This window comes from Ambystoma mexicanum, chromosome 6q, assembly GCF_040938575.1.
Source record: "Ambystoma mexicanum isolate Mex_15411 chromosome 6q, UKY_AmexF1_1, whole genome shotgun sequence".
In the NCBI taxonomy this organism is placed as follows: Eukaryota; Metazoa; Chordata; class Amphibia; order Caudata; family Ambystomatidae; genus Ambystoma; species Ambystoma mexicanum.
In genome coordinates this window covers 1547487998-1547514455 of record NC_090937.1, presented here as the reverse complement: position 1 = coordinate 1547514455, position 26458 = coordinate 1547487998, and the positions used below count along the sequence as shown (strand labels likewise).

The following is a 26458-nucleotide window of genomic DNA, read 5'->3' as shown; positions in this document are numbered from 1 at the left end:
TGGCCATCATTCCATTATGCTGTCAACTACATTTTATGGCACATGTGCTGCAATGGCCACTATAACATTTGGCAAGTCTTTAGGAAACATATGACACCTGTGGAGGACAACTATATCCGAGTGCTGCAAAGTGGAATGTTGGATAATGTTATACGATTTTGATCAAATAGTGTTCTAAAGTTAGAGGTACCTAGTCCCAAGAAAAGGTAAGCAGACAATCTGTTGGCAGATGAGAGAAAAAGCCATATCAGCAATAGAAGACGAGAAAGGTAAGAGATCGGGAGAAGAGCATAAATGTAGACACATTTGAGAGCAGTGATTGGAATAGAAGCAGAGGAGTGTGGTTGTCTAACCGGTGTGAATATGCCATCATTTGCAGATATATCCAGCCAAGATATTGTGAACACTGTAAATAGTATTGATTTATATGTAAGGCTGCATTATGGTAACTGAATAGAATACTAAAAGGCAGCGGTGTTATAGTTGTGTGATTGGCCAGAGATGTGCTTTAAAAACTCTTGAAGCTTGTACACAAAATATTGAAAAGAGGAAGGTGAAAGACCAGATTCCCCTAGCACAAGTAAGCCAGGACTCACAGCCCAGGTGTCTATAAACGAGAAGAACATATTACTTAACCTTGGCAGTGCTCTTTCTACTGCATGTTCCTGCCTACAGATTCCTCATCTTTGATATACCAATATCCGGCTTGCAGCTTCGGAAAACATTTGTCAGCTGAGGGTGGTGTGTGTTATCAAGTCAAAATCCCTCGGGCGGCTTTCATGCCCACACTCGTACGTGACATTGGTATAAATTATAAATTACTCAACATACTGACTAAAGTACTCCTAGTCCATAGTAAAATTTCCTCCATACTGTATGGGTGTCCCTCGCTAGGGACGGGAGACAACCTTTTTCAATAGAAAAAGTCTTCGTCCCCTTCAAATTTAGAGGCGGGTGCGGCCCTGGTAGCATGCCCTCCGACTCTGCCCACTGGTGCCCCTCCTCAGTCCCCACTGAAGCATTGGCAATATTCCCATTGCCTAATGACAAGAGTTTAATTAGTGTGCGGGATGGTGGGACCTATGGAGGAAAGGGGACTATGGACTAGGAATACTTTAGTCACTATGGTGAGTAACTTCTAATTACTCCTATGTCCTTCGTCTCGGGAGGATAGCTCAGGGGCAACATGCTCGCCTTGGAAGCAATACGACACAGAGCAACACAGGTTCGATCCCCGGGTCCGCGCTTAGAAACCTCTGGGTATTAAGTGCGCTATAAATAACTTTTCATATAATGTATGGGCAATTACAACTGAATGTAGCAGAGTGGAGAGGTGACCCTCCTTAAGTAAACAAGTTCCTTAATACTGCCTGCCCGAATGCCGCGTTTGACATGGAGCCGGCATATAAACAGTAATGCTTGCAAAAGCCGAAGGAGTGGCCCATGTGGCCGCCCTGCTGATGACCTGCCACGGGACGCGACTCTGGAATGCAACAGCCGTGGCATTGACTGCAACAGCGTGGGCATGCATATTTGCCGGAAGTGGTTTGTGTTGCCCCTCATAGGCCCCCCTAAATGGCCGAAACCATCCACCTTGCTATGGAGGCCTTAAAAGCCCGATATCCTGGCTTCGACCCACCGAAGGTGAAACATGGGGCCTCAAATTTGCGGAATGTCTTGGTTCAGTCCAGGTAGACCTTTAGTGTGCGCCTAACATCTAGACAGTGCAGTACCCTGTGAGCATCGCCCTTGGGGTCTGCGAAGAAAGTCAGTAGTACCATCTCCTCATTCAGGTAGAACGAAGAGACTACTTTAGGCAAGAACGGGGGATGCGTTCTGACGACCAACTTGTCCCAATGAAAGGTAGTGTATGGCACCATACCAGCCACCAGAGCTTGAATTTTGCCGAAACGGCGTGCCGACATAAGACCCACCAAGAGGGCTGTCTTAATAGCGACTAGCCTAATGTCCGCAGACGCCATTGGCTCAAAGGGTTTATGCGCCAAAGCGCCCAACACTATGTTGAGGTACCACAGAGGGTGTGGCTTCTTGATAGGTGGGTAGATCCTGGTGAGGACCGCCAAATCTCTTAACCACCGGATAGGCGGACAAGAAGACTTCCTCCTCCGAAGTCTGGTAGGCTCCTATGACCGCCAAATAGGTGCGGCAATTGACTATTTGCACCCCTGAGTGAACAAGGTGTGCTGAAAAGGATAGCACATCCCTCAATGTGCAAGTAAGAGCATCAACCTCCTTCGACTCCGCAGTGTCCAAAAACTAGTCCAATTGCTTTTGTACTGGCTCCTAGCCCCCTGTATGATGTTCAGGTTAGCCTGCGAGAGACACAGGCACCTTAATATGACCTGTTCAAGAACCACGCTGCAATGGCTAACGTCTGCTGGGCGGAGTGGATGTCCGTGCCCCCCTGCTGCGACAGTAGATGAGCTGTACCCAGTGGAAGGTGCATCGGAGGTTGGTCCGACAGATTGACCAGCTCCAAGAACCATGGCCTCGCCGGCCACCAAGGAACGACCAGAATGATTGTTAGGCAGAAACCTGTGCAGTTCCCTTAGGGACCACTGCAAAAGATTTAAGACTACAGGTGTTGGTAGTAAACCCACTTGGTAGCAGTCTGTACCACCCAGATTTACCTGGTAGCTGTGGCTGAGCAGTCAGACTTCCATCAAGAAGAGTTAGGCAGTATGCAAAGTATACTCAATAGGCACTCAGATACAATAATACAAGCAAACACTGACCAGAGCTTTGGTATCAAAGTATATAATTATTTATTTAAAAACACACAGTTGAAACACTCCAGCACTCTTATTGTATAATATTCTAAACACAGTTACTATTATGATATATACACCCCTTTTTCCCTATTAGAAAATCACAGTAAAACACCACTTATTTTCATACAGAGGTGAGCGCTTAACTAGATTGCACTCTAATAAGTTTGTGAAAAAGGGAGGGAAAAAGACAGAATGTGAAGAGGTACACCACTCTACGATTCAAGAACACTTAACAAGGCAGAGAGCAAAAAGTCACTGGTGAGCCAAAGTCCAAAGGCTGGGCCCACTCAGAGAGAGCATAGCATAAATGCGCCCAAGATCACACAGTTACACTAGGCTTAGAAAGTCTTGCAGAGGGTTCAGAAAAGAGTTTAGAGAGGCTTAGAAAAGTTTAGCCAAGGTGTCCCAGGCTAACCCAGGTTCGAAAGCCGGGGGCTAAATCTACCCCGTACAGTCGGTAGCAAGGGAAGCCAGGCGGAACACAGTACCTTAAGTGGGAAGGATCCTCCAGCGGTGGCAGTTGTTCCTGGTAGTGGGTGCAAGTTGCGTCTTCGTCCAGGGGAAGAGAAGATCTCGACTTGGAGAAAAGATGAAGGTCGTTGCACTACCAGGGCAGAAACCAGCCGCGGAGTTTTCCGGGTTAAAGGGGGTACCTTTGTCTCGCGGTCGTGGTAAAACGTGGTATCCCGGTTGCCGGGGTGCTTGGCACGGGGAAGGCGGCCACGAGATACGTCGGGAAAGCGAAAAGACGGTGAAACTGGTTATCCCCACCAGTTAAAGGAAGAAGACTCTCCGGCGGGAGATCTCCTCTGTCGTTGGGGAAAAAATGGTGAGACGGTCCAGCAGGGCTCCACCGGTAGTGGTGTCGTGGTAGGTCAGCTCAGCTTCTCCCTCGTCGGATTCTTAGGTCCTGTGGCGACTTCTGAAGTTCCAGTCCCCAAAGCCCTGCTTTTATGCAGCAAACCCCCATTCACTCAGCCTAGCTGTCACTCAAACATGCTAAGTGGTGAGCCGGCCGGCTCACCACTTGGGCCAATCAGGACGGAGTGCGACTTGAGTTGCCTAGGCAACTCAGTCCAGGGTGCCTAAATTCCCCTCCACCCCTCCTGAGTACCCCAGACATAGTGGCACCACTGTGGAGGGCTTATGTGGAGAAGCCCGCCAAAAAGTGGAACAAAGGGCTTGAGTCACAGAAGAGAACACAAACGCCATTTTAGAATCAAGTTTTGGCAAAAAATACCAACCGGAGAATTAATATTAATTAAATAAACCGGCGGTATGTTCGAGGCTACCGTAAATAATTAAATAAAGATATTAGCCTAAAACAATGGGAAATCCCATAGGAAAATATTCGCGGTCGAATATAAAAAGTAGTATCCACTGCCACCAGCCAAAACTCGATCAGGGGGGACGGAGACGTGCCCCCTCGACTAACAGACCCTGGGGCAATTGAATTGCCCCAGCCAGTACGTCCACAATATGATGGTTTGTACTGGTTCTGTTCAGAATTTAAGACTAGTAAAGTCAATGGTGACTTTACATGCCCTGGGAGACAATAGTCAGTCCCAGGGTATGGAGTCTATACTGGGGGGTCACTATGACACCCCTGTGTCACTGCACTGAGGGTGCTGTGTAACACATCACAAAAACCCATGAAGCCCTATGGAGTAAAAGACCCCATAGCCCATTAAACACATCCAGATTCAAAGAAACACTCTCAAATCATGCCCAAGAGTGAGGGTAAAAGAGTCTCACTCTTGGCAGGAGAAAAAATAAACCCCAAAAATCCAGCAAAGCTGCTGGGGGACTCACTAGGTTAGGAAATTCAGCCTAAACAGAGAATTCTCCCCAACAATGATACTGAGGTGTTGGGTCTCCCTTATCTTGCAGATCACCATGTGTACTAGGGGAGTGGGAGGGAAGGCATCGCCCAGTCAGCCAAGACTGTCCTTGCCATGATGCGAACTGGTGGGCACTTCTTGTTGTACCATATGGAGAAGAGGTCGACCTGTGGATGACCCCCCCCCTCTGTTGAAGATCCCTTGAAGGACCCGATTGCTCAATTGCCATTCGTAATTGTCTGCCCCCAACCTGCTGAGCCTGTTCTCCTCCAGGTTCGACTCCCCCAGGAGGTGGATCGCTGTCAAGGGTATGTCATTCACCCGAGCTCATTCCCAATATGCTGACCGCCAGGGTGCATAGAGGCGGCGACCTGTTGCCATCCTGCTTGTTGATGTAATACATGCTGGTCGATTTGTCTATTTGGATGAGGATAGCCTTGCCACTGATCTGGCTCGCTCTCAAGGCAGGAAGGCCTTGAGTGCGAGCCAGATGTCAGTTCTAGCCAGTTGATATGGGCCTCTTGTTCCATATGGGACCAAACTCTGGACACTGGTTGTCCAGGGTAGCTCCCGAGCCTCCCAAGGACAAGTCTGTGGTATTGGTAAATTGTAGTGCTGTTTGCCTGAAGGGCCTACCTATCCTCAAGTTGCAGTCCATACTCCACCGGACAAGGTCCTGGTGGAGAAAGGGAGAAATGCTGACCAGATCTGGTTCAGCCCAGAGGAACCTGGGATACCCATAGACTATTTAAGTCACACCCACGTTGATGAACATGCTTTGTGCTTTCTGCACAAGCAGCGTGACTCACTGTGTTTGGATCGGTCTCCAGTAGGCATGCATCTTTCTTCTGCGCTCAGCTCCTGCAAGAACAAGAACACCATTAGGAACAGCCTTACCTTGCGGCGCTTCTGCCCAGCAGTCATCGCTCTTTCTGTTCTGCGGGCATCTTAGGTGGTATCATTCACATCTGGGCACGCCGCTTCCTAAGGAAAAGGGAAAACGAACAGAAAAAAGACATTAGTAAGCATTCTGCAAATCTTTGCTTATTTTTAAATACTGTACGAGATTCAAACGCTTACCTGAATCCCAGCCGCTCTGGGGGAACTCTGTCTCCGGAACTTCTCATCCATCTGCAAGAGGGAAAAGACACTCCAGGTTAGTGTGGAAACATCTAGAGGCGCTGCATACCGCGCTCACCCACCGCATTTGTTCTTCATAACCAGCATCCATGCTGAAAAGCGGCACCTAAAAGACACAGAAACAGAATTCAGTTCAATGCAAATGCAAAAGAGATGCATCACGCATCGTGCTCTCACTCGCCTTCAGCGCTACTCATCTCAGCAGCATGCCGCCATCCCCGGACGTCAGCCATCATCTAAGGAAGGAAAGGAACGAAGTTAGAGAACAGTTCAAAAGACTCATACCTACCTGTTGGACTCTTGCCAGTGAAGTAATTAGGCAACTACGAGTCTACAAATCAACGCGCCCCTGCGCTGAAGGCAGGACGGAGAGCACACTATCCAAGAAAACAAGGTGAGCTGTGGTTCAAAGGGAAGGGTTGGACCCCGGGGGAAAAAGGGGTTCAAGCACACAGAGACAATAGGGAGTTAAACTCTACCTGTGTTTCAGGCCCAGTCTCCAGTCGAATAGCTTCGGTCAGAACAGGCTGAGTGACGTCCCTGTGGATACCAGGTGAGCGTTACATGTTCCTAGTAAAGACCCTGGGGGCTGATTTTAGGCCAAATGGTAGAACCTTGTATTGCAATTGGAAGCCCAGGATCCTGAACCTCAGGAAGGACATTGGGGCTGCCAAATCGGGACGTGTAGGTAAGCTTCCTTCAGATCCAGGGAGCACATCCAATCTCCCCTGCACAATGTCTCCACAATAAGCACTGGGGTAACCATCTTGAACTTTTGAAGCAGGAGGGAAAGGTTCAGGGTGGAAAGGTCCAACACAACTCTCAGGCCAGCCTGGTGGTTCTTGCGTATTGCGAAAATTCTGTATTAGAAGCCTATGCCGCACTAAGAGGCTGGTACTTGTTCCACTGCTTGACTCTGGATGAGTGACCAAATGTTCACCAAGAGTTGTTGTCCTGATCTGCGGTAGTGGAAGAGAGGGGGGGGGGACACCGGTAGGCAGTAGTCTGGACACTACTGACAAGATCCAAGGGTCCGCAAACCTTCATGGGTCAATACTGTGCGTGTCCCCCCCACCCTTGGCCCCTCTACCCCCACCACTCCCGCCCCACCCCCCCCCCCCCCCCAGTTAAGCCTTCGCCAACACTTTCTCTCCCACTCCTGCACCTCTGGCTGACACATCCTGACACAGCCCTTTCCATGCTCCACTCTGCTATCTCTGATACTCTTGATGTACTTGCCACTGTCATGAGGATGCGCTTGAAGCCCAAAGACAAGTGCAACTCCTGGTACGACTCAGATCTCGTCACCCTTCAATGCAAGTGCAGGGTGACTGAGAGGAAATGGCTGGTATCTTGTGCATCCTCTGACAAACTTGCCTGCCGTCTGCTACAAAGGCAATAAAGACTACTCTGTCCTCACTAAGAAGCAAGCTCACTTCCAAGCCCACATCTCTGCAGCATCAAACAACTCGGATGAAATCTGCAAGGAGCCGGCCAATCCTGCTGCAGTCTAAACCTCCCCTGTCTCCTCCCAGGCCCTCTGCTCCCATCAAAACAGGTTTTTCCCCTGTTCTTCCAAAACCATCAAGGACCACATTCACACCATAAGTCCAGCCTTAGCTGACTTCAACAATCACTCTTTCGCCACTGAAACCTTCCCTTCCCCACTGAAGCACTCTTGTGCACCCTCTTATGAAGAAAACTTCAGCCGACCCCTATCGCCCGCTCTCATCACTTCTTTCGTGGGCAAACTCATGGAAAAGCTGGCCATCTCCCAGCTTAATCTTCACACTGACTGTTAGTTGTCTCCATGACCATCAGTCTGGCTTCAGAGCAGCCAGAAACATGATCTCCTGAACATCCATGAAGACCTGCTCTCTAACCTTGATGCTAATCACCCCTCTGTCCTCACCTTACTTGATCTATCTTCTGCCTTTGACACGGTCAACCATGCCATCCTGCTCTGTGACAACCTGGGTATCACTGATCAGGCTCTGGCCTGGCTGACCACTTTCCTCTCGGACCGATCCTCCCAGATCCAACTTGGGTCCTTCCACTCCTCTATCTCACTCTCTATCTGTGGTGTTCTCCAGGGGTCTAAACCTTCTCCCTGGCTGTTCAACCAATAGCTGGCACTCTTGCCCACCGCATTACTGCTCTCTGCTCCAACTTTCAGTGCTATGCGGATGACTCTCTCATTCCAGATTGTCTGTTTGCAATCCAAGAGCGGCGTGCCACCAATGATCTCTGCCTGAATGCCGGTGAGACTAAGATCCTCCTCATCGGCAAACCTGCACCTTCCTTTCCTGTTCCTCTGATATGATATGGCATTTGTAGCACACCTATACAAAAGTGTTTCAAGGCGTGACGAGGCAAGAGAGGGGGAACAAGGGAGGACAGACAACGATCCTACTAGGCCAAGTGTCATTGAGATCACGCAAGTGCATGGGATGGGGGGTATGTGACGGGGTGGGAGAAGGGAGAGTGCAATACATGGGAATAGATAACAATAAGTAACGGCCATCAAGCGGCAGTGCAAATGTAAGTGCAGAAATCAGGTGTCAAGTGCTGGTAGTGGGACTGTTGGGATACAGAAACAGTCAAAGAGCGGGTGTTGTCAGGCAGGCAGTGCAGGTGTGTGAGACTGGCGGGGGAGGGACCTGGGCCCGAGATTAGAGGGGGACCAGGTAACGGGTGCAGATTCAGCCAGGAGGTCAGCAGGGGCGAGAAGGAGAAAAAGCAGAAGCAAAGAGAAGGGTTTTGAGGTGCCCCCAGAACCAGAGATGGTTCTCCTCAGGTTTCAGGGAGGCAGGGAAGCACGTCCAAAGGGAGGCACCAGCTGAAGAAAGAGTTCTACCAACAACTCGTTGCTTGGAGAAGCGACTGACCCTGAGGGAGTTGGAGCCGGATGAGGGAAGAGCTTGAGAAGTAAGATATTTAGGAAAAGAGAGTTGAAGGTATTGAGGCCCCAGAAGGCATTGTGGACAATGCAGAGGGTTCTGAACTTAATCCTCGCAGCTTCTGGGAGCCAGTACATAGATTCCAGTCCTGGAGAGATACGATCCCTGGGCTTGAGGCCAAAGACAAGTCTCGCAGTCCTGTTCTGGATGAGTTGCAGAGGACGGAGAGTAGAGGCTGGCAGATTTAGAAAGAGGCTGTTGCAATAATCCAGCCTAGAGATAACAAGAGCTCTGGAGACAGTGAGCTTCTAGGGGTAGGAGAGGAAAGGAAGAATACCTCTGAGGAGGTGCAGCTGGTAGTGTGACTTCTTAGAGACATCAGAGATGTGAGGAGAGAAGGAGAGTGTGGGGTCAAAGATGACCCAGAGGTTTTTAGCCTTGCAGGTGGGAGCAGGAAGAGGGCCAAGAGAGGCCGGCCAGAGGCTCCCGTTTTAAAATTTGCATTGCATCAGTATTTAAAATTGCATTGAGAAACCTAGGCCATTCTCCCTCTATTCAGGATCCTCAAACTTAGGTGGGTTTTTCCTACTGTTTTTAAAATTTGCATTGCATCAGTATTTAAAATTGCATTGAGAAACCTAGGCCATTCTCCCTCTATTCAGGATCCTCAAACTTAGGTGGGTTTTTCCTACTGTTTTTAAAATTTGCATTGTATCAGTATTTAAAATTGCTCACATTTTTTAAATTTGTATTGTCATTGTTCCTTAATTCTGAGTGTCGCTTGCTTGTCCAATTGCTCAACCGTCGCGCTTCTCGCTGCCTCGTCTCGTCTGCTTGCACCCTACCCTGTGTCCTTCCCTAGTGTTCTCCCCCTCTCTCCCTTCCCCTTCTACCCTATGGTGCTCTATGTCGCTCCTATTATTTCTAACTGCTTCTCTATCAACAATCCTGCTCTCCTCACTAAATCTGGTAGGATGAAGTTTAAAAAGGGCATCCTGGTCTCCAACACAGGCCTCCCCATCGCCGACACCTATACTAGTGCCTCCTCTAAGCAAACCCTCACCAACATCCTCTTTGCCGTTCCCTCGGCAGGCCTATTGACTCTTCATATGGTTTCTGTGCTTTCTCCTTTCTCCTCTTCTCCCATTAATGGTGGCACCCGGTGGGATGCCCTCCTATTGAACAGATTCGACAAGATGGATAAGAAGATTCAACAGGTAGAGGATAACCAATCCTCTCAGGATACTTTGGAAACTCCGATGGACATGAGACTTTCAGAGCTCGAGAGCAGGGAAACCGAAATAACTTTAAAGATAGATGATTTAGAAAACAGAAAGAAGGAACAACCTGCAGTTTTGTTGGTATACCGGAAAAGGAGGGCAAGAGAGAGACAGAGAGACAGAGAGACAGAGAGACAGAGAGACAGATCCATGATATCGCAAAACTGCCATTTGGGGATGATGCAATAAATGAGTAGAGAAGTGATGGAACCCACAGAGCCGGGGGAACAGCCAGGGGTCTGAGGTCAGTGTTGGCACGCTGTCATCACTACCCTGAGAATATGAACATTCTTGAGAATGCGGGAAGGGTGGACATGATACAGCAGGGAGCAGCCAAGGTCACCTTCTTCCAGGATTTATCCTCCTTTACACTGGCGAGGCGCAGGATGGGTAGCCCACTAACAAAATGGCTAAATGAAGAGGACATTCATTACAGGTGGGGTTTTCCCTTCTCCATTTCCTTAGAGGATGAAGGTTATAAATACCATCTGATCACGATAGAGGCATTAAGAAGGGTCACTGAAGAGGTACTCAGATAGGAGAATGAAGTCTTGGCTCATGCAGAAACGTGGCATACAGAACAATCCAGCAAATGCTGCTTGCTAGGCTCGCAGAAGTTTAGGAAGTTGGACACTCTGCCCAGAGGTCCTTCTTGACTGATGTCTGGTTCTAAGTGGCCAGCTCTGTTCAGGGGCCGGAGTGGGACTGGAGCAGAGCTACCATTTGGGCTAGAAGGCCATGAAGTGCTGGCAAGGCTTCACAAGAGGTTGCTTTGGTGACGAGGGTGTGAGGGGATTAAGGGGGAGTTTGGTTGAGATGAGAGTGTTACAGTTGTTGCTGATGAATCTGTTATGGGGTGGGCTCAGATATCACGAAGGGTTGAAGAGTGTGCCCAGAGACCCAGGACACTGCGAGTGGTCCAGTCTTTGGTCACACTGAATGTTGTTGAGGACTGGCTGCTGGGGGGAGGGAGGAAAGGGTAGAAGCGGAGGGTAGAGGGGGAGGCAGGGATAAGGGAGGGGCATGAAGCATCAGGGAAGATGTTTCAACTGCCTCGGTCATCGAGCGAGAATGGAGCCATAGCCCTAGGAAGTTGAGGGGGAGCAAGGCACAGGGAAGAATTAACACTGGGGGCCATTGCAAGTGGGGGTTATGAAGGGCGACCACCAACATGACTTCAGGAGTTGATATAGTTGTTGGCTCCATAAACACAAGTGGGGTGAACTCACCGCCCAGGTCTTTGCTGTTGATAGAATTTCGGAGAGCAAAATTAGACACCCTAATGGTACAGGAAACACAATGGATCGGTCTATTGCCCCAATGTGGGTCAACTGTAGTTCAGGGAGGGGTAAGAGATAAACTGAGGGGGTTTGCCAGAGGTGATTTTAACATGGTTCTGGACCCCACCTAAGACTGCAAGAGAGTGGGGAGTACCCAGAAGCCTCGGGTTAGAGCTGGCACATTCAAAGGATTCTGGAAAATTAATAGGGAGCTGGGGATTTCGGACCCCTTGATAGAGTTCTTTAGGGGGGGTGGAAAACCTTTCACCTATTCTCCGATTTATCAATCTTACTCAAGAATTGATCTAAAATCGGTTGACGAGACATCGAAGGGAAGGGTCAAAAACCATCAGGTAGAAACGGGTCCATGGTCGACCATGATTTAGTGCAAATTGTGTTGGGGAGCTTGGAGGTCCCGAAACCAAGGGGGAGATGGATGTGCAATAATGGCCGTCTCAAAGACAGAATGTGAGGGTCTGCTTAGTGAAATTAAACAATACTTTGAGCATAATGGCAATGGGAAGCAGCTGTCCACTCACTGTGGGAGGGATTTAAGGCTATGATAAGAGGCTCCCATCAAAATAGGCTACTCAGAAAGGCTGCAACAGGAGGGGTTGTTGCAGGAAAAGATAGTGGGAATCCAGTCTGCGTGTCAAAGTGGTTCCTCTCTCGCTCCTGGGGAAATGACTAGACTGATAAGGTATAAAGGCCAGTTCAAAATGCCCTTAATCCAGGACGCTGAGAAAAAGTTGCTCTTTACTAAGCAGAAGCCCTACGAAAAAGACGAAAAGGCTGATAAAAGCTTGGCGTGGAACCAGAAGAACGGAAGAGGAAAATGGTGACTGGTATTCAGATCCGGGGGCGACCCATGGTGTATGAAAGAGTATTGGAGAGGAATTTAGATCCTCCTGTGAACACCTGTAAAGTTTGGATTATTGGGGAGATGGGTCCCATATAACGGACTATGTAGACTGACTGCCGATCCCAAGAATCTCAGGGGAGATGGCCGTGAGCCTAAAGGACCCAGTAGAAGTGCAAGAGGTTGAGAGGACAATTAAGGTAGGAAAAGGGGGTAAAACCCCAGGGGCAGGCGGCTTCTCTGTGCGGTTATTTTAAAAAGTACAGAGCGGTATTGGTTCCGTACCTAGCTAGGGTGTTTAACGAGGTGTTGGTGGGTGGATCTCTTGCCAACACAATGATGGGGAAATTAAAGTAGGGCTACCAAAGGAGGGAAAGACCAGACCCTGTACTCAAATAAGCCCATCTCCCTTATTGAATGTTGATGTAAAAAAATGTTGGAGAAGGTACTGGGAAATAGAATTGAAGGGGTTTTACCAACCTTAGCTAAAGGGGATCAGGTGGGGCTCATAAAGGGTAGATCAGGCACAGATAAAATTAGGAAAACAATAGACTTGATACACTGACGCAGGAAGGAAGAGAGGCCTGCCTGGTGACGATAGTGCTAGAACAGTTTTTCAGAAATCCAACTAAGAGCTTAGTAAAACCGTTCAACTGAGACAGTAAAAGGCTTCACTCTTAGTAAACTACTGTTTCCAAGAGCAGTGAAGTGATATTGACTTTACTTGCATTGTAACTTTCGAGACCCAGCACATACTATGTTACAATAGGGTTCTGGAAGGGTTACTTAGTATCCCCTTTGTCTAGCTTCTCATGTAAAATTTTTATGTTACCCTGTCCTCGATGAATGGCTGGTGGCAGTGATTTACTTTTAACTACTGTGGTGTGCTGGGGGCGCTGTTGAGCAGCCAGCAAGATGGCTGCTTAGCTCTAACTCTCCATGGCCCGTTAGCCGCAAATCCGCCTCAATCAGCGGTTCTACGAACATACACAGAGTCGAGACCCTGAGCATTCCGCTGCCCACCACCTCTACATCATCCTGCCCTGTTTTGGGGCGAAATCGGAGCTTTGGGGCTGCTTCGCTGCCGGCTGAGGCCTCCTGGGCCACGTGATTCCTCCATAGCCCATCCCCCCCTGCGCCCTCCGAAGGATCACTTTACGGCGGCGGACGGCTGCCTGGCTTCTGCATCTGCCGGCGTGGTGCGCGGCCGCCTGAGGCACTGAGATTCCCTCCTCGACGCCCTCCCACCCTGGACTTCACCGTTGTGCGCTGATGAGTGGCGCTGCTCTCCGTGCCCCCGCTCTCCCCATGGTGGACGGCGGTGACGGCGCCGGCCCCCTGACAGTCGGACTCACTCCGGAATATAGCGGGGGCTGCTGGAGCGGGCCCCCTGCACTGACAACACCCTGTCATTCCTGCCTTGCGGCTCCGACGCCGACTTTGCTGGTCCCGTGGCCGAGGGAGGTACAGCTCGGATTGATATATCATTGACAATGACAGAGTGCGACATTGGTCTGATCGGCCCATTCTTGAAACCTTCGCAGATTTCTATGCTACCCTTTATGCCCAGCAACCAGAGCACAGCCCGCAGGATGTTGACGACCTCCTAGACCGCATCCCAATGTCCCTTATATCTCTAGCCACCAAAGAACAATTAGACGCTCCCTTCACCCTTGACGAGATCACTGCTGTCATTTCGGCCCTCCCTAAGGGTAAAGCCCCCGGTCCAGACGGCCTGACCGCCGAGTTATATCAGGAATATGTTGCCCTCCTTGCTCCACGCCTTCACGAGGTTTGGAAGGAGTCGATGCGTCTTACTACCCTCTCCCGGTCCCTGCGTGAGGGTGTCATTACCCACTCCCCAAACCGGGTAAGCCTCTGGATGAGTGTGGCTCTTGTAGACCTCTCTCTCATCAACACTGATACCAAAATCTTCGCCAAAATCATAGCAAATAGATTCCTCCCCATCATGAAATATCTGATTCACCCAGACCAGATCGGTTTTGTCCCTGCCCTTTCCACTGCCTTAAACATTCGGCGACTATTTAACGTCATCTCTAAAATTGACCCCCAAGCCAACGCTGTGGCCGTGACGCTGGACGCCCAAAAAGCGTTCGACATGGTCTTGTGGCAATATCTGTGGGTGGTGCTGGAGAGGATGGGGATAGGCCCATATATGATGTCCTGCATTAAACTGCTATACACCAACCCCGTGGCCAGAGTCCTGGTTAACCCTCACCTGTCGGCTCCCTTCTCCCTCCACAGGGGGACACGACAGGGGTGCCCGTTTTCTCCCTTGTTATTCGCGATGGCCATCGAGCCCATGGCTGATAGTGTATGAAACAACCACGTGCGCAAAGGGATTCGTCTGCGGGATACTCCCGAAATTATATCACTGTACGCCGATGATGTGCTCCTATATATTAGAGACCCCTCAGTCCACCTCGACCCGATCATGCGTGAAATTATCAAAATTGGCACATTCTCGGGCTTCACCATAAATTACTCTAAATCAGAAATCTTTCCCCTTACTCCTGCAACCTCCCAAGCTGCATGCGAATTCCCTCTCAAATGGGCATCTGAGGGCATCAAATACTTAGGGGTCCAGGTGTCCCTTTTAAAATCCTCATTGTCTGATAACTATGGGGCTGCCGTGCAATATGCTAATACCAGGATGGAAAGATGGCGAAACCTCCCCCTTTCACTATCAGGGAGACTGTCCTTCATGAAAATGATAATCGTTCCAAAACTTCTGTACATATTTGCTAACGTTCCACTTTGGCCCGGGAAACAGTACTTTGCGGACTTGCACTCGGGGTGCGCCCGTTTTCTTTGGCATTCGGGGGCCGTGCGCATAAAGTGGCAGCATATGACCCTACCTTACGAGAAGGGTGGCTTCAGTGCACCTGATCTCACCCAGTATTGGATAGCCGCTCAGGCCCAGCATGCTCCATACTGGTACCATCACCAGGAACCCCCCCCCCGCATGTTAAGCTTGAAATCCTGGCAACCGAGGAGGTGCATGTCATGTCCTTGATCCTTTTTCACTCGTATCGATCGCAGGACCCTGCTGACCCAGTGGCCTCCACTATAAGGGCGTGACGGCAGATTCTGATACCTGGTTCCGGCTTCCCCTCTGGTCGTTCCCTGGCCTCACCCCCACACAGGATAAGCTCCTCATGCGTCACTGGTTGGACCTAGGATACAGATCATTCTCCGACCTGTTCCCCGATGGGAAATTCATCACCCCAGATACGTGGAAGCCAGGGAACTCCAGGTCCTCACTGGAGCTGCTGCAATACTTCTGACTTAGGGCAGCAGTCCAAGACATGTGGCCTTCATTTCCGGACGAACCCCCTGAGTCCCCAGAGGTCTGCTACATTGCCAATTCCACTGGTGGTAGGGGCATTGTATCCTCCTTGTATAAAAAGTTGATGGCGCGTGCTGTTGAACCCCCCCACACGGTTCGGGATGCCTGGAGCCGGGATCTGGGATTAGACATCACGGATGATATGTGGACCAAAATGTGCATGCATACTCACAAGGTTTCTCTTAATTCCAGAGTTAGATGTGTTCAATACAAGCTACTCAATCGCCTGTACTACACTCCCTACGCGATTGGGAAATTTGCCCGGGATCAAACCCACCCCTGTCAAAGATGTAGATCTAATGAAGCGGTCCACGCACACATGTTCGGTCTTGTGGGGCATTGGCCCCGTTCTGCAATGCGGCGCTTGAGACCCTCTCCGAAATAGTAGGGTTCTGTATAGATCCTGAACCTCTGTCTCTTCTGTTTGGGCTCTGGGAGGGGGCTGAGGCGAAACGGGAAGCTAAGTTTCTGAATGTGGCGGCGATTGTGGCCAAGAAATGCATTCTGCAATGCTGGAAGCGCAGATCCCCCCCTTCCCTAGAAATGTGGCTGAAGGCCCTCACCTGGACACAATCCTGTGAAGAAGACTACATTAACATGTTGCCTAGTAATGCTCGCCCTAAAAACATATGGACAGAGTTTTGTAGTTATCTGAACCGCAAGGTGGAACTGGAGCTTCCGCCATCCCCTCCTTCTCCTGATCAAGGGCGGATCACACTATATGATAAATGCCTCTATTGTACTCAACCCCTGTTAGGATTGCATGTGACCTTCTGTAGAACTTGTGCTTTATCATTCACGCTTCAAATCTGAAACGTGTGTCGTTGTTGTAACTTGTACTGTACCAGCTGCTACTTCTTGCCAATAAAGAAAAGTTTTTAAAAAAAAACTACTGTGGTGTGCTTTTACTGCGGGCTAGGTTCGCAGCTGCAGTAAAGCACCCAAGGTGTGCCATTTTTGTCAAAAGGGCCCTGATCTTCCTTTTTCGCCATTTCTTTGTGGAAAGGTCCTTCTTGAGATTTACTCTGCATGCCAAATCAGGTTTGGTCCCTTTGTTCGTTTCATCTTTGGTGGGATTCACAAATGAAGGCCGTCTCTGGCTCCAGTATGACTGGCGGGGGAAGGAAGTGAAGGAGTTGCCCGAAACTAGCTGTGCTTAATCCTCTTGGTTACTGGGATGCACCCAAAGGTGGTTGGCTGGCTTGATGTCCGGCAAGGACAGCCACCCTGCTGTGTGATTGGCAGCTAGGCTGGACGGAATGGGGGAAACCTGCATAAAAAGGTGTGGCTGTTTGGCTTGGAAGGCAGAGTTGACCACTGGAAGAAAGAATCTGAAGAACTTGGAAGAGACGCCTGCTGCAACTCCTGGACCGTTGGTTTGCCCGGTGAAGCCCTGCTGCTGTGATGAAGCTCTGAATTAGTCTCGACTAGAGAAGCCCTGACTGTTAAATTAACAATTGTTTAATCAAGAAATTATTTGAATACTTGTCACTGTGAATCTCTGTGCAACTCTCCTACTGCTCACATTGACCCCTCTTGAGATAAGCCTGGCTACTGAAAACGCTACCAACCTGTGTAGTACAAACTTATACCAAGGTTGTTGCAGTGCACCGAAAGGGTATACTGCATACAATCTTGCCTAGCAAAGGCGATAATAAAAAACACCAACTATCATCTCAAAGTGCTATGACAGGTTGCCACCATGGTCTCAAAAGATATTCGCGCCAAATTAGTTAGTGCAGCGATACTTCAGCGTGTGGACTATTGTAAAGCCCTCCTGGGTGGGGCAAACAAAGAAGAAATTACAAAAAGTACAAAATGCTGCAATAAGTATTGTGCGCCAGATGAGTCAAACTGAACCCACTTCTGCAGTCCGTAAGGAACTGCACTGGCTACCCATTTCTGCGAGGATCCTGTTCAAGTTGTTGACAGTATGTCATAAATGTGTTTTTGAACATGCACCCCAGTACCTCATTAATATCTATTTCCCTAAAAGGGATCTTTGATCCGCTAAGGCCTGCTGCCTGAAGGTCGACAACATAATAAGAGCCTGAGGTAACCTGCGTTCCCAGTCTTCGCAGCACGGGCCTGAAACAACTTGCCAGAGATTCTCCATAATGAGGAGAACCACCCGGCTTTTAGGAAATGGCTGAAAACTAGACTGTTAAAGTAATAAACTGGCCTTTATGTCCCCTCATTGTATGTGACAGCACCTGGATGTCCTAGGGCTTTGGCGCTATAGAAATATATTAACATAACAGAACACTTTTCTGAATACTGGAAAACAGATTCAAGCAACAATATATTCCTGTAACTACTTTGATGATAAGTTATTCTAGGTGAGTAAGACCTTTCAGCTCAGTGGAACACAATCTAAGAAAAACACTATATAGGATTGCACCAGGCAGACCAAGGTCAGCTACACCTACAAAACGCTTTTCAAGAAAGGCACAAAGCTATTCTAGGCAGGTAAAACCTAATGTTGTAATATACCATTAAAGTTGCTTTTCAGATCAGTGGAACACAGACTGAGGAAAGCAATAACTTCAACTTATTTTGGGATGGCACACAGCTAATTCAAGCCAAGTAAAATTCATACTTTTTAAAAGTGGTATCAGCAACGTAAAGGTAAGTATAACCTAAGGCAGACTTATTCTAGACGGGCCAACAGCACGTCAGGGGAAGCAAGACCCAATTCGGGCACTCATATATTTATATCCTAACAGGAACAGTAAAGTGAAGCCGACAGCATTACTTTTGGGGAAGAGGCACAACCAATTCACAGGCGAGTACACAATCAATTCACAGATGAACAAAATAACCTAATATATATACTTTTCAGAATGACACAACAAACATTCAAGGAAAGTAAGTACTTTTGTAACTATCACTCTGAGTTGCAGTTCCAACGAACTCTTTCACAAGTAAGTACTTTTAAACATTTCAAGACAGAATTCTTTCCTTATCCAGTCCTTCCCCATTCTATTGCACAAGTTCACTCTGAGGCAGAAGAGGCTCCCTAGTGGTCTATGAGCCAGCGGCAGGCTGGGTTCTGTTAAAGGCAAAAGTCAGAGTTCCTGTGGAAAAATGTTCAAACAAGTAAGTAGCCCACTTTAGAGTTAGTTAGGGTCCAGGTACTTCTGAGAAGACACTGGAGGATTCCAGCAGTGGGGCCTGGGTGAATTGGAAAAGAGGACTCCCAATCACAAGAAACAACCCCAGAGCTTTAGAGAAATCTCAAAAGCTTCAGGCAAGTAAATACCCCACCCAACACATTACCTCAGCATGCAAGAAGAGTTGCAGCAAGAAGATTTCAGGATCCGCAGCCATGAAGACAGGCCACAGCAAGGACTTTTGCAGCAGGGCTCATGGGGAAGGCTATAGGAATGAGTAACTTCACATGGTTTACTCAGCAAAGAAGAGGTTGCAACAGGGGAGACTTCAGGATCTGCAGCCAAAATGCTGGTCACTGAATTCCTTTATCATGAAGACAAGACACTAGAAGGGCTTCTGAAGCAGGGGTCAACTGGGAAGGCTCCAGGCAGCCAGCCCCGCACTGGGAGTTTGTTCTTTTCAGGCAAGATTAAAGAACTGCAGAGTTCTGCATTCCTCCCTTGCTTCCTGCCTTTCCAGACAAGAAGCCACAGGATTCCCGCCGAAGACAAAACAGCCACTGAGGTTGTTCCCACCTAGAAAGGCAGGCAGGGAAAGACTTCAGAAACAGCAAGCACACAAGAAATGGCGAAAAAAGAAGGAGCCCACATTTTAGCAAAATGGTGGCCCTTCTGTGCATTATGAGGCTGAATTAAAAGCCTGCGAGTAATGAAGACTAAAAAGTCAGAAAAGTAGTTACACTGCCACCAGCCATTCAAGGAAACTTGCAATTGCAACAAAATTTTACCAGGTAAGTAAGAAAGGGGGTAACGTTGTATCCACTCAGCACGCCACATAAGGTGAGGTGTGCTGGCTCACTATATAAAATGTAAATATGGAATGAAAATCGCACTTTAATACTTGTGAACTGTCGTTCACCCAAGTACATGAACGAGAAATTAACAGGGCTGTCCATAGGGGCAACCCAGCCTGAGCCCAAAAGTTGGAGGAAACTATACCATCAACCATTCACTATGGCGAGGCATAAAAAGGTCACCCATAAAAAGAGTAAAAGTCTAGGTGAGAGGGGAAAAAGAGTCCCCTTCACCTAGGGACAAGATAAAACTTACTAATCAAAGCAAAATGTCCTGGGGTCGTCTTGCTTCCAAGATGAGCGTGTTACCCCTGAGCTATCCTACCTAGGCAAACTCCCCGGGATAACTTTAATAAGTGGGTTGCAGCTTTGTATTGATCCCCAACAGTTTATATACATGTACATGGAATGTTAACAGAGCCCTTTCATCTATCCAGCGGAACTTGGCAGGGAAGCCCCCTATCTCCATTGCTTTACACATTGGCAATGGAACCATTGCCGACTTCCATTAGATCAAACCTGAAAATAAAAAAGGGATTACCAGTGAGGGAATGGATTTTAAGCTCTTGCTATTCGCGGAAAACATACTGACATATTTGATCGATATACAGACCTCTCTCCCAGACTTGGTTTTACAGAACTACAGATCTCCCAATTTGGGCTATTCACGGGAAATGAATGCAGATAAATCCTGGGTGATGCTGATGAAGAAGGGGAGTTCATCACTTGAAAAGGAATGCAGTATGAGGGTAGAGAAATCCGGTATTAGATACCTGGGGGTCTACATTACTAGGAACCTCGCGAGCTTAGCTAAGGCAAACTTTAATTTGTTGCTGTGAAAACTTAAAGCAGGTCTAAAGCAGTGGGAGCTGGTGGTACCCGTCTTGGTATGGTCTTATGACTTCGGAGAAAACCAATATTCTCCCGTGCCTTTTCTACCTCTTCATGGCACTCCCAGGGAGCTTCTTTAGTGAATTAAATGCTATGGTGTCCAGATTCACCTAGCGTAATAAAAGGCCAAAACTTAAGAAATTAGCACTGACCCTCCGGAAGGAATATGGACGGTTCGGATTCCCCGATTCAGGTTTACTACCGAGCTGATCAACTGAGGGTTGGAGCACATGCGGGAGGACCTCTAGACATACTGGTCCTATCTGGAAGACCTAGATGCACACCCCAGAAAGGTGAGGGACTTTTTGTGGTCAATATCGCAGGAAATCCCTCCCAACCTGAAAAATCACCCAACCTTGGGGATTCTCTGGGCGACATGGAGGCGGAAGAAGGAGTTTGATAACCTGTCCTTGTGCCTGTCATCCATAAACTTCAGTGTGAGGCCCCCAGATCTACCGAACCCAATACAACATCTCAACAATGGTCGTGCGTGGGGCTAGAGAGCTGGGAAACTATTCTGACACAGGCATTTTATAACTCTTGAGGAATGGAGAGAGGAAGTGCCACAGGCTGAAATCTTAGTGTTCGATTAGCTGAGGCTTAAAGGAATATTTATAGCTCTGGAATGGGGCTGGGACAATTTCTTTAAGTGATCTTACGCCCTTCAAGGCGGTGCTAAAAGCGACCGGGAACATGAAAGGGATGGTATCAAGATTGCATATGATGTTCATTACCGCAGATATCCCGGGGCGGCAAACATCTAAGGCATTTTTGGAAGATTTGGTGGGTAGTGACATTTTGGAGGAGTGGGACAGGATATACAAAATAGCATTCCATAGGAACTTGTTTAACGCAACTATGGAACATAATTTTAAAGCTCCTCCTGGGGTGGCACAGGGATCCTTTTAGACTTTCAAAGCTGTACCCAAGATCCTCTCTCAGATCCCACAAAATGTGTGGGTATGTCGGGATTCCTCCTCACATGAGGTGGCGGTGCACCAAGTTGTGGTTCTACTGGAAGGAAGTTTTGAGTTGGATTAAAGACGTTACCGGTGAGCACACTGGAGCTACACCCCCTTACAGATATCGTTAGGACTCCTGGTAAGAGAAAGGGCAGAGTACAGGTATCTATGCTGGTGGAAGCAATAGCCATTGCCCAGAGATGGAAGGACAACACTCTCCTAACGAAACTAGAATGGGAAAAAAGCTCCAGGATATAATGATCATGGAAATGTTGACGGCCATAGTAAAAACCCTTGGTACACACTTGGAGGGGTGGGGCACCCGAATTGCCAAATGAGATGAAGGGAGGGATGTTGGACAGTGCGGGATTGGTGGGTAACAAGGCAGAGCTTAACCCATGGAGAAAACGCAGAATGGAGAGATGTGTAAGTGTTCAGCCAATGACAGAAGGGTGGAGGGTGGGGTGATCCTCGTGAGGGCAGAAGCGATAAGGCCCCGGATATGGAGGGGGTAGGGAAGAAACAGCGGGGTAATAGACGGCCTTGAGCTAGGGCAGTCTAGGGAAACTTTACTTAAGAAAAGGTTTGGAAACTGAATTGGTGCAGGGTCGCCTGGTGAGGGATTCCATATGGACAATTGCTGCAACCTCAGGGGACATATGGATAGAGGGAGTGCAAACTATGGCTTCCAAAACAAGACTTTATGGGGGTGGGGAGGGCAAGGGGGGGCATAGAACACTTATGATTGACATTTGTGGTATGATGTGTACATTACAAATTGCCATTACAAATTAAGTTTAAAAAATATAAAATGTTAACATGAAAATGAAGTCCCAATCCAGAACTATAAAAGGGACTGGTGGAAATAGAATTGTCAAACTGTATAACACTAGGCACCTTAAAATCAGAGCCTTGTTCTGGCGTGTGTTTGAAGATGGATAACGCTGCCAGATAACTCTTGGCAGTGGAGACCTGCAGCCCCTTATGGGCCAGGTGTAGCAGAGAAGAATGTACAGTAGGAGTACCAAAAGTGAAAGGGTCAATATCTTTAGACGTACATCAGCTGCAAAATGTTTTCCAACAGCAGTTTTGTTGCTGGTCTTCTGGCCGAAAGCAACAACTCCATAACGTCTTCCGGGAGGTCCCAATCTTTAGATCTTTACCTCTCAGAAACCAAGCGTGAAGGTTCAGAGTTCTGATCTCTGGGTGAAGAAGACTGTCTCCCTCTTGAGAGTGCAGGTCCATGCTCTCTAGGGAAGACAGAATGGTTCAAAGTACCACGTTCTCTTGGCCCAACCCGTAGCAATTAGGATCATGGACTTTGCAAACTTCCTCAACCTCCTGATGACATAAGGCATGACAGAGACTGGAGGGTAGGAGTATTGAAGTGGAAAATGCAAGTCCATCATGAACGTGTCCCCCAGAGATCCTCTGAGGGAATACAGCAGAATAGGCTGCCTTTCCTGTTGCTAATAGACACAAACAGACCCAATTGAGGGGTTCCCTAAAGGGCGAAGATCTCTAGAAGGACTTCCTGAGCCAACTCCACTTGTGAGAGATTGTGCTCTGCCTACCCAGAGTGCCCGCCGTTGTGTTCTCTTCACCGGCTCGATGAACAACCGATATAAAGATTCTGTGTCAAACAGCTCAAAACCAGAGCTGCATTGCTTCCCTGCACAGTGGTAGTGACGTTATACCTACTCTCATGTTAAGGTATTGCATGGCTACTGTGTCCGCCATTATCAGGACATTCTTTCCTTGTATGGAAGGCAAAAAGGCCATCAGTGCCAGTCCGATAGCCCTCTGCACAAAAAGGATTATGTGTAGCTTGGATTTTGATGGGGAAAAAAGGGCGGTGAACGCGAGATTGTTCATGTGGGCTTCCCTATCTGTGAGGAAAGAATCTGACTACCGTTATCTCTGGCCACAGTTGCCAAAGAAGGTTCTCCTATGACATTGTCCATGCAGGCCCACCACAGGAGAACCTGTGTGACCTTGCTCAGAACCTGAAGAAGGTCCGTCATCCTGCTGGAGAATGGTGGCCACCGGGATCTGAGGGACCACTGGTGGGACCTCATTTTGGGCAGGCTTCTGGCACTAGGAAAATGCAGGATGCCATGAAGCCAAGCTGCTCCAGAGCCTGTTCGGGAGAAAGGGCTCTGACCAGCCAATTGTCCAGTTAGGGATAGATGTGGATCCCTCCCTTTCTTAGATCCACTGCATCCACCAACCATCAACTTGGTGAAGACACTCTGGGCAGAGGGCAGCCCGAAAAAGTACTCTAACATGAAAGTGAGAGCTGCCAATGGCAAATCTCAGGTAACTCCTGTGCTTGGGATGTATAGGCAAATGAAAGTAAGCATTCTGAAGATCGGTGACACTACCCAAAGCTGGAGTTGCAGGACCTGCATGACCTGCAAAAGAGTAACCATCTCCATCTAGTCATTCCTGAGGAACTTGTTCAAGCATCTTGGGTCCAATATGGGTTGCATTCCTCTGTCCTTCTGGGGAACCAGGAAGTAGGTTGAGTACAAAACTTGGTATTGCTACGCTACAGGTACCCTTTCCACTGCACCTTTCTCCAGCAGCTAAAGAATCTCCTGCAGAAGGAGCGGGTCTGGTTCCACAAGAGATTGCTTGCTCAAGGGACAATCCGGAGGCCTTTCTAGGAATGGGAGACAGTACCCTTGAGCTGCCTGCTGAGCGCAAACATCTGAAGTAATGTTTAGCCAATCATTTTAGATTCTGGGTTAACCTGCCTCCCGAATGGAGACTTGCGAGTCAAGTACTGAAAGCGGTTTTGGAGTAGTGGCTGTGCAGAGGGTAAAGAGGCAGTAGTTGTTTGGCCAGCTCTTCGTCCACGACCTCCAGTTCAACTTCTCTGGCCTCTCTGGGCACATTGTCCTCTGCCACTCATTCAAAATGATGAATAGAAACAAAAGGAAAGTCCTCTCCAACTGTGATAGGACGACTGCATCTTGCCGAGACTAACTAATAGCTGCTGTTAGGTGTGTCATATTTGTGATCAATCTTTCTGACCTGTGTGAACCACAGAACATTTTGCTTGGACGTGGGTATCATTTCTCCTTGTCCCTACGTGAGTGGAAATCGTTTTCCCCTCACCTAGTATTTTACTCTTTTTATGAGTGATCTTTTAAGTCTCTCTATAGTGTATGATTGGACCTATAGTTTTAGAATTGTTGGGCTTAGGCTGGTTTGCCCCTTGGGGATTCCCTGCCAATTTCTCTTTAATGTACTTGGTTGAACTTCTCTTCAAAAGGGGTAAATAAGGATTTTCATCCCCTTTACATTCTTATATGATGAGCCAGCACACCCCACCTTATGTGGAGTGCTGGGGGCATACAATGTGCCCGCTTTGCTGCTTACCTGGTAACATTTTTGTTACAATTGCAAGTTTACCTGAATGGCCAGTGATTTTACCTTAGTGACCTTTTAGTCTTATTATTCACAGACGGCTAAATAAGCCTCGGTTATGCGCAGAAGGACCACCATTCTGCTAGAATGGTGGGCTCCCTTTTTCATCATTTCTCGTTTGCTCGTTGTTTCCGAGGTCTTACCCTGCCATTCTAGGTGGGAACAACCGCAGTGGAACTTTTTCTTCGGTGGGAACTCTATTCCACACCCAGGCTCTAGAGCGTTTCAGAAGGCAGGAAGCGAGGGAGGAGTCCAAAACTCTGCAACCCTTTGTCTTTAACCTCGTCTTAAAGGAACCAACTCCCAGTGGGGGGTTGGCTGTCCTGATTGGACAGCCAGACCGCCCCTTTCGGTAAACGGCAGGGAGAGATTGCAGAAGTTGTGCTGTAGTTCCTGAAAAATACCAAACCTGGAAGCTGCCGATAAGTCGACCATGTCTCTGCATGACTGACTGGGCCAACTACCCTTGAAAAACTGATTGTATTATAAAATTATAGGTTAGGCAAGATTGTATGCAGTACCCTGTGGGAGACTGCACCAACGACGTCCTCTTGGCAATAGATAACCCAACCATTGGTATAAGCATGTACTACACAAGTTGTTAGAGTGAGCAGCCAGGCTCATCTCGAGATGGGTCAATGTGAGCTGTAAGGTTGTAACACAGTTTCACAAATACAGTTATTCAAATAAATATACACAATGTTTCTTGATAAAACAATTATTAATCATTTAACAGTCCGTTGAATAAGCCTTCTTTAGAAGGGAGAAAAATATGTAAATATGTAACACTTTAAAATATACTTCAAAACACATTCTTCATCTAATCAGATGATACCCATTGGGGATGGCACACAGACACTTCCTACACCCTTAGGCGACTTAAATAGCTAGGACACTGTCAACATTAATTTTTCACTGGTATATTTAGAGCAATACTGAGTTTGGTGCAAAGGTGAGATACGGGAATAAAACAAAGATTAACAAATAATTCATAAACTGGTTAAGTACTCTTTGAACCCTCCAATGCCAAGTAAATTAACCATTTCCTGGGAGAAAGGCTAAAGCCCAAAGTCAGAGGTAAGAAGAGTCTCTCAGGGAGCCAGGACAGCCAATGTTAGTTGAGCAAAGTCTAGGTGAGCTGGAGATCTACTTGCAGGTAAGTAAAATTCTCTCACAATGTTTTTAGAACACTTTGTAGAAATGAAATCACTGAAGGGCCACAAGCTGGGAGGCTTGTGAGGGGCAAAGCTGCAAGCAACTCTGCAAGGGCAACCAAGACAAGTCTCAACTGAGAGCTAGCAAGGCTACACGAAAAGTCCTGTTAGTTTTACAGTACCTTAGAAGAAAAACTGCTTCCAGCTGGCTTCTGTTCCTGTGTAGGCTTGCCGATCCTATGTTTCTGGGCCTCAGTCATGGGGACAAAAGGGACGACATCTGGAGACTCCTGCACTATGAATGGAAGGTCAGTGGAAGCAATGGACAAACTTCAGATCAGAGCCACTTTGCGGTTTCAGCTCCTCGCGTCTCTCGCAAGCAGGACCACTGCGGTTCTCGGATACCACTATGGACTTTCCTCGCATTTGGGGTCTAGCACTCTGTTGGGGTGGCTCAGGCTTGTTTGTTTATTTATTTTATACAGCGCTCCAGACCCAGGAGTAAAAGGGCACTTAAGGAGAGGTTACAGAAAGAAGTACAATATATATACATTTTGCGGTTATACATTTGTAGAGGTAATATACAA

The 26458-nt window shown here is 48.0% G+C and overlaps 1 protein-coding gene across 2 annotated transcripts in view; it reads right to left on the bottom strand.

Moving 5' to 3' along the window:
* Nucleotides 1–26458, bottom strand: part of ATRN (attractin) — a 1434670-nt gene that overhangs the window by 1037148 nt on the left and 371064 nt on the right. The gene's annotated exons all lie outside the window — the stretch shown is intronic.